The sequence below is a fragment of the Canis lupus genome, chromosome 2, assembly GCF_011100685.1.
Source record: "Canis lupus familiaris isolate Mischka breed German Shepherd chromosome 2, alternate assembly UU_Cfam_GSD_1.0, whole genome shotgun sequence".
NCBI lineage: Eukaryota > Metazoa > Chordata > Mammalia > Carnivora > Canidae > Canis > Canis lupus.
Window position 1 is genome coordinate 16,138,529 of NC_049223.1, and position 13,841 is coordinate 16,152,369.

Sequence of the window (13,841 nt, forward strand, 5' to 3'; positions counted from 1 at the left end):
TAAGGGCTTGACATCCAAAATATTTAAAGAACTCCTACAACTCAACAGCAAAAAACAAATAATCTGATTAAAAAGTGGGCAAAGGGGGATCCCTGGGTGGCGCAGTGGTTTAGCGCCTGCCTTTGGCCCAGGGCGCGATCCTGGAGACCCGGGATCAAATCCCACGTCGGGCTCCGGTGCATGGAGCCTGCTTCTCTCTCTGCCTCTCTCTCTCTCTCCCTCCCTCCCTCCCTCTCTGTCGATCATAAATAAATAAAATATTTAAAAACTAAAAATAAAAAAAATAAAAAGTGGGCAAAGGACCAGAAAAGACATTTTAAAAAGATGTACACATAGCTAACAGACACATGAAAAAATGCTCAGCATCACTAATCATCAGGGACATGCAAATCAAAACCAGAATGAGATATCACTTTACACTTGTCAGAATGACTAGAATAAAAAATACAAGAAATAACAAGTTTTGGCAAGGATATAGAGAAAAGCGAACCATTGTGCACTGTTGATAGGAATGTAAATTGGTGCACCCCTATGAAAAACAGTGTCGAGGTTCCTCAAAAAATTAAAAATAGAAATACTATATGATCCAGTAATACCACCTCTGGGTATTTACCAGAAGAAAATGAAAACATCAATTAGAAAAGCTGTAAGCACCCTATGTTCATTGCAACATTATTTACAATAGTCAAAATATGGAAGCAATCTAAATATCTGTTGATAAATGAATGAATAAAGAAGATATATGGTATACACTATGGAATATTACTAAGCCATCAGAAAGAATGAAATCTTGCCATTTATGACAACATGGATGGACCTAGAGGGTATTATGGTAAGTGAAATAAGTCAGAAAGAGAAAGATCCTATATGGTTTCACTTACATGCAAAATCAACAAAACAAATAGGCAAAATCAAAACAAAAGTGGAAACTCAGAAATATAGAAAACTGGTGGTTGCTAGAGGGTAGGGAGGTGGGGTGATATGCAAAATAGGTGGGAGTAAAATGTACAAACCTCTAGTTATAAAAGAAATAAGCCACAGGGATAAACAGTATAGTATAGGGAATATAGTCAATAATATGGCAATAACTTTGTGTGGTGACAAATGGTGAGTATTTTGCAATGTACTTAATTGGTGTGCTATGCATCTAAACTTATATAACATTGTATGTCAACTACAACTAAAACAAAAAATAAGTTACAATGTAACTTTATTATTGAATGTCATGCAGCATCAAAAATAATCAGTATGTGAATTTATGTGAATAACAGACATTTCATGATCTATTTTTAAATGAAAAATTACACACCAAATGTGTAGAATGATACCGGTAGTTTAAAGTCATCCTATTAAATATGTAGCATCAAAGGTAACTGGCAGAAGCAAATTCCAATCCTCTGCACAAACTTTTCTCTCCCAGTTTTCCAAGAATTCCTTGAAAAATAAATTTCCAAGAGAAATAAGCAACTCACAGATGGAAGTCATTCAACACATAGAGAAACAACATACCATGAGTGGGAGCAACAAGAATAGAGATATCAGAAAAAAAAAAGACTTGAAATATTGTTATAATCTGACACTAACCATAAAATTATATTCAGTATGTAAAAATAAAGTTTGAAAATCTGTGTAGCTATACAGGGTAACCAATGAAATCTAAGAACCAAATAGAGCACCTGGAACTGAAAAATATAACTAAAATGAACAAAAAACTTCAATGGCTAGGCTTGGCAGTAAATTAGACACAGCAAAAGAGAGAGAGCAGTGATAAAGAGATTTAGGCATGAAGATACTATCCAGTGTGTCGCACAGATATATGGAAAAAATAGGTTAAGAAAAGATGGTGATGGTGTAGAAATGTGTCTAATTGGGATTTCAAAAGGAAAAAAGAGAGAAAGAGGGCAGATGTAATATGTGAGAAGAACATGGCTGAGAATTTTCCATAACTAAGTGTCTTCTGTCAGATTCAAGAGCACAATCAGGCAGAGATACATACAAAGACAGGCTACAGCGCGACAAATTATAGTGAAACTAGAGCAATGGAGACAGATTTGTTTTTAAAGATTTTATTTATTTATTCATGAGAGACAGAGAGAGAGAGAGGGAGAGAGACAGAGAAAGGCACAGACACAGGCAGAGGGAGAAGCAGGCTCCATGCAGGGAGCCCCATCTGGGATTCTATCCCTGGTCTCCAGGATCACACCCCCGGCCGAAGGCGGCGCTAAACCACTGAGCCACCGAGGCTGCCCAAAGACAGAGATCTTTATTTTTTCAACAAGGAGAGAGGCAGGGAGGGAAGGGGCAGAGGGAGAGGGAAAGATAATCTCAAGCAGGCTCCATGCCCAGCATGGAACCAGAGTCAGGGGGCTGAGATCACAACCCTGAGATTATGACCTGGGCTGAAATCAAGAGTCAGACACTTAACTGATTGAGCCACCTGGGAATTAGTGATTTGGATTTGAATTTATGCTCTGGACACACTACAACCACCAATAAAATGAAGTGGCAGGAGTGAAAGATTAAAAGGTGCACAAGAAACCTTTCAGAGATGATGATATGTTCATTCTCTTGACTGTAGTGATCGTTTCCATATGTTGAAACTTATCAAACTATACACTTTTAATATGTGTAGTTTACTGTATGTCAACCATACCTCAATAATTCTATTTTAAAAAGAAATGGAGAATAAAAAATTGATAAGCATATGGATAAATACAAAAAATATAAAATGATGCCTTTATAAAACAGCAATATTAATGTTTTAAGGAGTTAAATATTTTAAACACAGGACCACGATAGCATATTATTCCAGAGGGGAACAAATTCTTCTAGGGATGAAGATAATGCTCAGGAGGTGGGTAAGTGTATTAACTTGAGACTTTGATGATTATGAAGTCTTTAGGGGGGGTTTACTCTATTACAAAAAGAGTAATATCAGAGTATGTGACTTCAAATAGCAGAGGGTAAAATAAAAAAAATAATAATCCAAATAGAAGGCAACAGAGAAAAAAAGAATCATAGAAAAGATGGGACAAATAAATGTACAAAATAAGATGATAATGTAAATAAATGCCTCTGTCAAGCAAAAAATTGCAGACTATTTTTTTAAATCAGCTATATTACGTTACAATGAGCATATCTAAAATACAAGTTTCCAGAAAAGTCAAAAGTAAAAGGCTGGAAAAGATACACCAAAAAAACATCAAATAGAAAGCTGGTATACCTGTTAAAATCAGACAAAATATTACTATGAGACAAAAATCATTGCTAGGGAAAAATATGGTCATTTCCTAATGATAAAACAGTCAAATCCTAAGAAAATGTAACAAATTTAAATTTCTATGTACCTATTAAGAAAGCTTCAAAATGTAAAAGGCAAAAATGCTCCATATGATTAATTTTGGTCACTGAGATATAAGTAGAAATTCCTCCCTCCCTGGCTGGAATGCAGTCATGAAGATGGAATGGATCTTGGAAAGGTGGGCCCTGTATGGTGGAGAAAGGAGCCTTCCCCTCAGGACTCTGCAGAGGAGAGCTACTGCTGAGGCCCTAACCACTCACTCCAGACTTGCTGTAATAAATTTCCCTTCCGTAAGTCAGTGTTTTTTGAGTCTTTTGTTCCTCACACCAGAACCTGATCTTAACTAAGAGTAAGTTTACAGAAGCTAAGGAAGTAGACACTTTTGCAAAGGAGGGGGAAAGTCATCATGGCTTTCCTAATCCCAAAGTGCTCCTGTGATGTTATTATAACACTTAGGTAATCAATACGACAGAAGAAAAACTAGTTCCTTCAAATGACAACTGGCAATATATTGCATATGGTTTATTAATCTCTGCTTCTGCCTCTTACTTTCAACTGATTTGCCAGTTAGGAAGGAAATAGAAGATTAATTTGGTTCATTTAGACTTCCCTTTGTGTGTGTGTGTGTGTGTGTTTGTGTGTGTGTACTTCAAGCACTTAATATCCATGGAAATTGTGAAATGGTCCATTTGTGCTTAATATCCTCTCTAGGAAATTTAATTGATTAAGTGCAATATCCCCTCAGAGAGAAGGCACACATCCTAAATTCTGTTTTTATAATATCTGATTACAATCTATTTGTGATCCCTAGACATCACTGGTTTCTTTTTCCTGCTGCTGTTGCTGTTTCTGTTGTTTTCAATTCAGCAACAAGACGCAGAGAAGAATCGCTCAAACACAAAACATTTGCCAGGTAATATTATGTGGATGAGAAAATTAAACACAGAGAAAGTCAAAAGAGGATTTCAATATGAAAAACCAAAGCTTGTGACGTTACTAAATGTTCATGACCCTGACTCTGAAAGCTAATAGGTTCCGGCACATTTTGACTGATGCAAATCCATACTGGAGTGTATCAGAGGAAATGATTTAAGAGCCCAAAGGGCATAGGAATATGGGGAGATCTACGAACTCAGTGGTTTCTGAACTGGGAACACATGAACTCTTTCCAAAGAGTATGTGAGTGTAGATGGTTTGTAAGAAATCAGTTTCCAGACTCCGGAGTCTTTCTAATTTATGTATCTGAAAACGTTCCTATGTGCAAAGCATCTTTTTGGTTTTCTAACCCTCTTTCTTTTCAATCATGCTCTCTCATTTCACAAGACTTTGAGATCTATTCCAGTCAGTGAAACAGACAAATCGCTGCACCATAAAACCCTGATTTATTTTTACAAACAAATCACACTGAATGGTAAAATGGATTTTCAGTGTAAATAATTTATCCATCATTTCACTATTTGAAAAGGATAATGCTCTTGGCTTTTATCTCTTCAATAATATTATGAAGTTGAAGTGCAAAATACTACTGGTTACCCAAAGAATGCATATCTTCTCAAAATAAGTAATATCCTCCCTTAGCCATGTTCTCATTTGTTAGGGACACATGATTTACTAGGCATCTGGAAGCCATTCTTTTAAGACGTCTTCACTGTTTCCTTTGGTGTTTTTGGGAGACATCACCCGGATATTATTAATCCTCAGTTTGTTTTTCCAAAATATCAAGTCGCACATTAAATCCTTTACTCTCCATGAGGATTTCTGGAGTAATCACTTCTTGGCTAGACTACACGTTTTCTATATCAAATAACCTTCCCTACATTCCAGTGTACTTTGCTCTGAGTTTCTGCTTTTTAAAAATCCAGAAAAGGGACCAAGGGCTACATGACATAAAATGGAATTAAACATCTTTTACAGTATTCTGCATTCTCACTTAAAGAGAGAGCTTAGATTAAAATGGAAAGATTGGGAATAAAATAATTAATAAAGACACTGGAAAGGTTTAGAATAACTGCACAAAAATAAAGTGGCAAATCAGAACAGTTAACCGCTAATTCTGCCTATGCATCCTAGATATTCTTGCTAGAGGAATGAGAACAGGATATGGTGACTGAACCACCATGATAATGTAATGAGAATGAAGACCAAAATTAGAACACATTTAGTAAATGATGACTGATAAGTGAAGAATGGTGTTTTGACAGATTGGATTATTAGTTCCAATGATGTCTTTGCTCTGTTGTCATGGTATCATATATCCATCCCTTGCTATGGTTTCATATCGGGCAAATAACAGCTCCTGGCCCCTTGACTTTGTGTTTGGCCATATGACTTGTTTTGGTCAATAGGCTATCAGTTTGATATGACGCAATCAGAGACTTGGAATGTCCATGGAAGTGATTCACTGTGACAAGAATGTGTAATAGGCAGCTGATGTTCTCAAGCCTGGGTTCCAGAACTAGACATATGGGGCAGATTCACAGCCTGACATCGAGCCCAGAAACACACAGCTTGAGGCAGAGCCACTCAGGCTAAGCCTAGACCAGCCAAACTGTATTGAAACTGCAATTGGCCTACAGACCCATGAGTGTGAGCAAAAATATGTGTATACCACTGAGTTTTGGGGTGATCTGTTATGCAGCATTATTGTGGCAACAGTTAGCTGTCACAGAAGCCTTACCTCCTCTGATAGTATGCCCGTCAGCACTGGATCTCTTTAAGCTGTGTGATCATCAGCCAGGCCTGGGATGATGGAGAATAAGCTTCCTACAAAGTTGTTGGCCCTGGTTCTTCTTGGAGAAGCTGATTAGCTCCTGGTTGTGTTTTGCTTAAAATTCACTCTTATTCATCTTTGGTATTTGCTCAACACTTTTGCCAGATTTCTAAATAACATGCTTAAACTGCCATCTCTTGATATTTCTTTTTTGTACATTATTAGTGACTCTTGACTCTGAAACAGGGTATAATTCTGTTCCCATCACTCCTGCCCCGCCCCCTGCCACCTTCAAGACGTCTTCACTTTCCCTACAACAATACCTGGGATTTGCTCGAAAGGACACCTAAATGTCAGCACCTATAGATCTTTGTTTTGGGGCTGGCCGGTCTCAAGTCCTTTGCCTGACTGGGCTGCCATTGTGAGGAGGGTGACCAGAAAGGGCTCAGGACAGTCTTGGCATTCAGCATACCCATAGGCTCTTAGTGTTCAATTGTCCCTGGTGCCCTGACTTATGGATCTTCCAGTTGGGGAAAAGGATACTGGGGTCCAGCTACCCCCAACAAGGCTCTCAAGCTGCCTTCCTGTTTTCAGTCCGCTCTGCAACTTGAGAGATGCCACCTAGCCCTGAGTCTTTCCAGGGCTACTGGCAAATGTTTTATTTTTCTTGGCTTTGACCCTCTTTAAACTACTGGGTTTCACTTTCTCCTCTTTCCTGAGCCATTCCAACTCTTCTGCTTTCCATTATCCACATTTTGTTGCCATGTTTAACCTGTTTCATCTTCCCTCCCTTCCTCTGTCCCCATTGGATCTCAGCACACTTTGGAAATTTGCATAATGCACAGGTTTGACTGGCAGGCCAGTGATGTGGCATGTAGGCTTGACTAACTCCATAGGCTACTTTTATCATTTCTAGAGGTGTTGATCCAACTTGAGAAGAGACTATGCCTCTCTAGGTTTATTCTTTTTCTTTTTGATAGTACTGAAAAGCTTCATGCTTTGTCTTTATTCCCCCAATTTCAATTTGAGATTCCAGTCATTTAATTATTTTTGCACTCAAACTTTCTAGTCAAAAGGTCAGCTGACTGCAGCCACATGTAGTAAATACAAGATAAAGATCAATGAAAATGTCTTTTCTTCATGAAGTTGCCTCAAAATGTTTAAGGCAAGCCTATAATTTTACTTTGGAATTAAAGTCATTTTGATACACATGAAATCATTTACTATAATTTGTTGACAAATGGCAAACAATGGCTAACATTAGTTCATATGTATATATAATTTAAATTTACTTATGTAGCCTATGTTTGTTTCTTATACTATTTTTTTCTTACTACGGGAACACAGGGTCATTACAATACATCAAAAGATAAAGAGGTATGTAAATAAAAATTGAATAATTCTTCCCCACTTTTTAAGGTGATGTATATTATTGATTTGCTGTGTAACCATCCACAATTTGTACATATACCTAAGAAATAATATGGTAAAACTTTTTTACTAATCCAAGACATTGGGCTTCAAGATACAATAGACAATTTATTCCAGAGTGCGGAACTAGGACAAGATGTACAATGGGAAAGAGTATAACTGGAAAATCAATTACCTGACTCACTCACACTGAAGTTAGAAAAGGGAAATGAGTGGGAATTCCAGGAAGAAGCTTTTTGGAGAGAACCATACTAGCCATCTCTTTTCTACTCACCTGCCCCCAATGTCAAGTCAGAGAGGAAGAAAAGGACTCTACGAAGACCACTTAGAGTCCTAACTACGTGTCCTTTGCCTTGTGCAGTTGGGAGTGGAGAGGGTGCAGTGGACAAGCCTGGGGATGAGAGACAGGATGGGTATAGTGGCATTGGTGGCAGAGTGAAGGAAAGTTTCTATTGTGATGGAACTGACCTGCAAATCCAGAGTTTATTGGGCAAATAATATGAAAACTGTGGAGGAAGTACTCTGTTAGAGGTGGAACAGCAGCTAGGAGACCTCAGCAGACAGATGTGTGAGATGCTAGGTTCCTGCTGCTATAGCCAGAATGAAAACTCTTGTTCTGGATGGAGCAAAACCCCAGGGGAAGAATATCAACAATGTAAGGTTTTTGAAGGGCCGAGAAAAACTCTCACTAGAGAAAGAGCCAGTTTAGACTTCATGCAAAGGATGCAAAGCTAGCTTGTGAGAGGAAGATGACTTTGAAGGTTTCATGGCCTTTTTCTCTCTTCTCTCTCCCCTGTTATTTCTCACCTAAAGGGCTAGAGTGAGACTATAGATAGGAATTAGTAAAGACAAGGTATAAACAAGAGGCTGACCATGCATTTCAAATGCCCATGGCTGTGTGGCTGGTCTGAGATGCTTGCCTGGTGAGATGACCCAGGCGTCTATTTCTTTTTTTTTTTTAAGTTTTTTTATTTATTTATGATAATCACAGAGAGAGACAGAGAGAGGAGAGAGGCAGAGACACAGGCAGAGGTAGAAGCAGGCTCCATGCACCGGGAGCCCGACATGGGACTCAATCCCGGATCTCCAGGATCGCGCCCTGGGCCAAAGGCAGGCGCTAAACCACTGCGCCACCCAGGGATCCCCCAGGCGTCTATTTCTGAGCTCTTAGTTGTCTTATCTGACCATGGTTGCTGTGATTTCCAATTCATAATTACTGCAAGGCATGGAAGTACTAAGAGCTGCCCAAGTACTAAGAGCTGAGTCCTTTGGCCTCTGGTTTATGAACATCCCCCTGTCTGGTAGTAGCATCCTAGCCCCCATAGTAATCATGGTCAATCAACAACCCAACTAGTATCATAAGTCCTTGCTTTTTGTTTTTGTTCTGTTGGGTCACTGGCATGAGGACCCCAGAGCAGCCAGTTGGTAGTCACAGCCTCAAGTCCAGTGGAATCCTTACTGTATTCTCTGATGGAAGCAATTCCTTCCATGAAAAGTAGGGCTTCTACACGCCAAATTCCGTAGGTCACTGATCGTTATGGAGAGAAAGTTCACTCCTTGGTTTGCACAGCCACGAATTCCAGCTACTAGAGAAAATAGTACTACATGTCAACTGTTAACTCGGTGCATAAACCATGTCTTGGAGAATGGAGACCCAACCCTACGAGGTGCTGTGCCATACTGGCTCCTTAGCTGGGATGTCAACAGATCACTCTGCTATCTTAACAGGATGGCTGCCTCTGGGTCATGCAGGTCATGAGATCAATGGCTCTCATAGTGGTAAGCCTACTGTTGCATCTCTGTTGCTCTAAAATGAGTCTCCTGTTCTGAGGCAATGTTGTATGGAATACCATGTTGATGACTGAGACATTCTGATGGTGGTTCTGGCAGAGGCAGAGTGGACAGGGAAGGCAAATCCCTATTCGGAATATGTATCAGTCCTAGTAAGGAGGAATCTTTTCCCAAAATGAAAGGAATCCAATGTGACTGACTTGCCACCAGGGCCTGGTTAGTCTCCCCAGGAATGTGCTATATTAAAGTTTAGTGTCAAAAAAAAAAATAAAAGTTTAGTGTCAGTCCCTGCTGTTAGCAGACTGGAGACATGGCATTAGTAAAATCTCCAAAGTGGCTTTGGACTACTATCCTAACAGAGCAATTAGGTGGCCTTTTGGAGGCATAGCTGTAGTGTCAGCTTGGAGACAATGGTCTATAAAGATGGGGTGCTATCCTCCACACTCCAGTGTATACACTAAATCAACAGCCCTTATATGGGGCTGTGACCCATAAAGGTCAAATACATAGATTCTAGAACTAAGAGGTAGAAGTAGAAGTAGCCATGCTTATCCATCACATGGGGGAATGTGTGCTTCCTGTCACTGCAAGTCTGGGCTCTGTACATTCAGAAGTCCTTGTTCCTAGGGTGGAAGTGTTCCAACAAGGGACCTTAAACTTTAACTTTTGGGGGCACCTGGGTGGCTCCGTCAGTTAAGGTCCTAACTCTTGACTTCGGCTCAGCTCATGATCTTAGGGGTCATGGGATCGAGCCCCATGTCGGGCTCCATGCTCACTGGGGAGTCTGCTTGAGATTCTCTCTTTCTACTCGCCTCCCCCCCCCCCCAGCTCATGCTCTCTCTCTCTCTCTCTCTCTAAAATAAATAAATACATTTTAAATTTTAACTTTTGGTAACTTTGTGACTTTGGGCTCTCCTGCTCTCTCTTTGTGCAAGTAAGCCCAAAGTCACATATTTCTCTGTGCAAAAGAGAAATTGATTGTGATCATGAGGAAGGGGTAGAGTTGTGGGGCAAGGGAAGAATGTGTCTGGAACTTGAGTGGTCCACCTGTGGACTGCTTGGTACTTCCTTGCCTAGTTTTGATGATAAAGGCACAAATAAAATAGCTATCACATGACAAGGACTGATGCCAATGGTTCAGATCCCTCAGCAAAGAGGGCCAGGGATCACCCCACCAGCCATCTAGACCAGCCACTGAAGGATGAGGGGAGTTTGGAATAGGCAGAGGGGAAGGGAGATGATGAGTATCAGTTGTGACCATAAGACCACCTGCACAGCCAGGGGCTGTGGTTTTATCTCTTATCTTTCTCTTGTTTAGTTTCCCTAGGAAAAGAAGCCCACCAGAATCCTGGAGAAGCTGCTCCCAGATGTACTGCATGATGCTAGTGAAATCTCGGCCATGCAAGGGGTGGACTGTAGTGGCTGCTGTGGACTGTCCAGACCACCATCCCCATCCCACTCCTCCAAGACTGAAGAATGCTTGTCCTCACCCGCTGGGGAGTGTTTGTAGCAGATAGCTCTCAACTTAAGGGCTGAAAGCCATGCCCTCCTCCTGGGGACAGCCTGTATCCAGTGACTGGCCAGTAATGATGAGCTGATGTAGGAATACAGAGGTCCAGCCCCCTAGTCTCACTATGTAAGAACTCTGCAGGGCCACCCCAGCTCCAGAGCTGTCCACTGCAATTCTGCAATTCAGCTGGCCTTGTCCAATCCCATTGCCTTCAATTCCCTGTGGATATTCCTCAATGAATTGCTCACATGTGCTTCTCCATCTTGGAGTTTGTTTCCTGGGGAACTTGACCCAACGTGGCTTATTAATAGTCTCCTAGCTTCAACTCTTGTACTTCAATAGCCTACTTCCACAACATACCCAGAATGGCTAACAACACAAATCTGGCCATATCACACCTTGCTTAAAATCCTTCAATAACTTTCATTTACTCCTGGAATAGAATCTGATTCTTGATCATGGCTTAAATTCCTACTTTATGTAACCCTGCCCCCCTATTCATCCTATTCTCCCTCCAACTCTACTTCTTTGCTTACTGTGCTCTAGTGGCCTTCCTTTTAGTCCAGAGATTTGGAATATACTTTAATGGGGTCCTTTTTTTCCCCAGCACCCAAACTTAGATCACCTAGTTCTGCTAACAGAGTGCCTGGCATGTGTTGGTAGCCAAAAGAATGCATTAGTGGAATAAATGAAGGTCTAGAAGGTTAGAATCTAAGGAGAAGGAGCCATTTCATTTATGGACCATGGGCCTTGCTCAGAAATGTACCACTGAGATATATCTTTGCACACAGGAAGGCAAGTAGAACTTTTTGATTACTAGTCTTTATCTATAATAGAAGGTAGGAGCTGGCAAACTTGGTCCTTAGAACTTCACACAATTTTCTATCATCAGAATTTCTGTTGAAATCTCCTGAAACATTCCATTGAGAGGCAATCTTTCCCCTTAACGAGACTTAATCTTATCACAGTACAATCTAAGAGACTGCACTTTCCTGCAAGCCTCATGAAGTTGCGTCTGTCTGGTCCTTTCCTGACTGAGGGAGGTATCGGACATTCAAACAGACCTTGCCTATCACCTTCTCATGGTTGTAGCCTATGAATGCTTCTCTTGGTGGTTTCATGCCAGTTGACTCTGCTCTAACACAAGAGAATGGGTCCCTGAGACCTGCAGACTTTTTTGTTTACATAATATTATGTGTTGAATTGTGTCCTCCCTAAAATTCATAGGTTCAAGTCCCAGTATCTCCTTATGGAAGACAGACTCTTTACAGAGTTCATTAAATTACAGTGAGTTAATTAGAGTGGAGCCTAACCCAACATGGCTGGTATCCTTAGAAAAAAATAAAATTTGCACAGAGACACGTCTACAGGGAGATGTCATGTGGACATGAAGATGGCCATCTACAAGCCAAGGAGAGAAGCCACGTAGTGTGTGGTATCTTGTTATGACAGCCCTAGTGGACTACACACAGAATCTATGCTTCTACAGAGAAGCTGAGTTGGTCTGAGCCAGGGGCTTGGTTTCACAGAAGCATATTTAGCTGACATAAAGTTGTCAGAAAGGGCCAAAAAAACTCTCAAATCTTTTCCAGAAGTCCTTTGGCAGACTTTCTGTGAAGCTCCATTGGACAGAACTGAGTCACATGTGCATACTTTATGAAGACAGCGCTTGGGAAGGCCCTCTGCTACAGCAAACTTCTGCGTGTGCTCGCACTGTTGAAGGTTCTTTTCCCAAACACAGCCGCTTAGAATCATACATCTGGTTCTATCAACTATATTCGAGAAAACACAAGCTTCACGCTTCTGGTGCCTGGCTCAAAAAGATTTTGTCAGGTAGAAAGGCATCTTTGATTAGGTGATTCACCAATTTCACTTTCTACGTGTCACTCTTCTAGATCTTAGGGATACAGACTTGAAGGTCTCTATTTCATGGAGTTTACTGTGGAGGTAGCAGTTAATGACAGCTGGTCAAGACAAATCCTCCTGGGAGGCTTCTTTAGTTTGGGTGGTCAGCACTCTCTGAGAAGTATTCATTTAAACTGAGAGTTGGAAGGTCAGCCAAGTTAGTACCAATATGGCAAGGAAGAATTAGAAGAAGCCAGCTGAGAATTCTACAGATTTACATATCATTACATGCTTTTTTTTTTTTCTTGGACAATCTCGAGGCTAATAAATTCAAATTTTGCCATCAGATTAAGCAATGGTAGATTGTGACATTTGGCATGAATTTGGCAAATGAGAACACAGATACTTAGATCCTGGAGGGCACTGGCTTTTGCAAAACCTCCTGAATTTGTAGATCTCTGGCTAGTTTCTATGCTGGGCTCAGTAATGCTCTCTTACATTATACAGCTGATGAAAATGTGCAAGTGACATAAAGCACCCAAAGAAATTTTCCTGCTCCATGAGTATTCTAGCACCCCTCTCTGAAGGGTGGATTCTGATCCTCACCAATGTGTGACCTGCATCACTCTAGAGGTATGATGCTGTGGTTGTCTCCAAGAGCAATCTGTTCATTTTGGGAAAGGGCTCCCTTCAGATGAGATGAGATGATATATGCTAATATCTATTAGCATATAATAATCCTTTCTGATTCACTGCAAGTCTAGGCTTCTCTGGAGGCAGAGGCTACTTTAGGCAAAATGGTTCCATTTCCAACAACTTTTATACTCTTAAAAAAAAAAAAAAAGGAAAGGAAAAGAAAGAAAGAATCCCCAGAAAAGCCTAATCTATTTCATTTCTCTCTGCATCTGAAGAAGAAAGGCTCCACTTTTAAACTGGGACAATATAATATCCTGACATCTAATACCCTAACATCATCCATATCTGAGTCTTTGGCTTTAGGGAAAGAATCCAGTTCTAGTTCCTAAACACTCCACCACCCTAAATTATCTAGTACACGGCCCTAAACACTCTACCCACAAAGAGAGTATGCTGTTCTTGCTCTCTTTTATTATTTTTTCCCCAAATATTTTCTTTTCAGCCCCTGCTGGTTTCTCACTGCTGGGACTCTTGTTGATAGAAGTATCTACTGGTGTGGTTAAGGCCACGCTGGTAAAAAGTAAAAAGGCATTTAAAAACATGAGAAGTGTTCTCAT

General features: G+C 40.4%; 2 long non-coding RNA genes across 6 annotated transcripts in view; one reads left to right on the top strand and one right to left on the bottom strand.

The window, feature by feature from the left end:
• Positions 1 to 13,841, bottom strand: part of LOC111091400 — a 99,885-nt gene that overhangs the window by 85,590 nt on the left and 454 nt on the right. Inside the window, exon 3 of one of the 5 annotated variants that reach the window (XR_005355253.1) lies at positions 12,837 to 13,794. The exons of the other annotated variants lie outside the window; for them this stretch is intronic. This is a non-coding gene — a long non-coding RNA (uncharacterized LOC111091400). Of the gene's footprint in view, positions 1 to 12,836; positions 13,795 to 13,841 lie in introns of those variants that run through there. 5 annotated transcript variants of the gene reach the window in all.
• On the top strand, positions 5,743 to 13,432 carry LOC111091399. The gene is made up of 2 exons (XR_005355245.1): positions 5,743 to 5,887; positions 10,552 to 13,432. It is a non-coding gene; the product is annotated as an uncharacterized LOC111091399 (long non-coding RNA).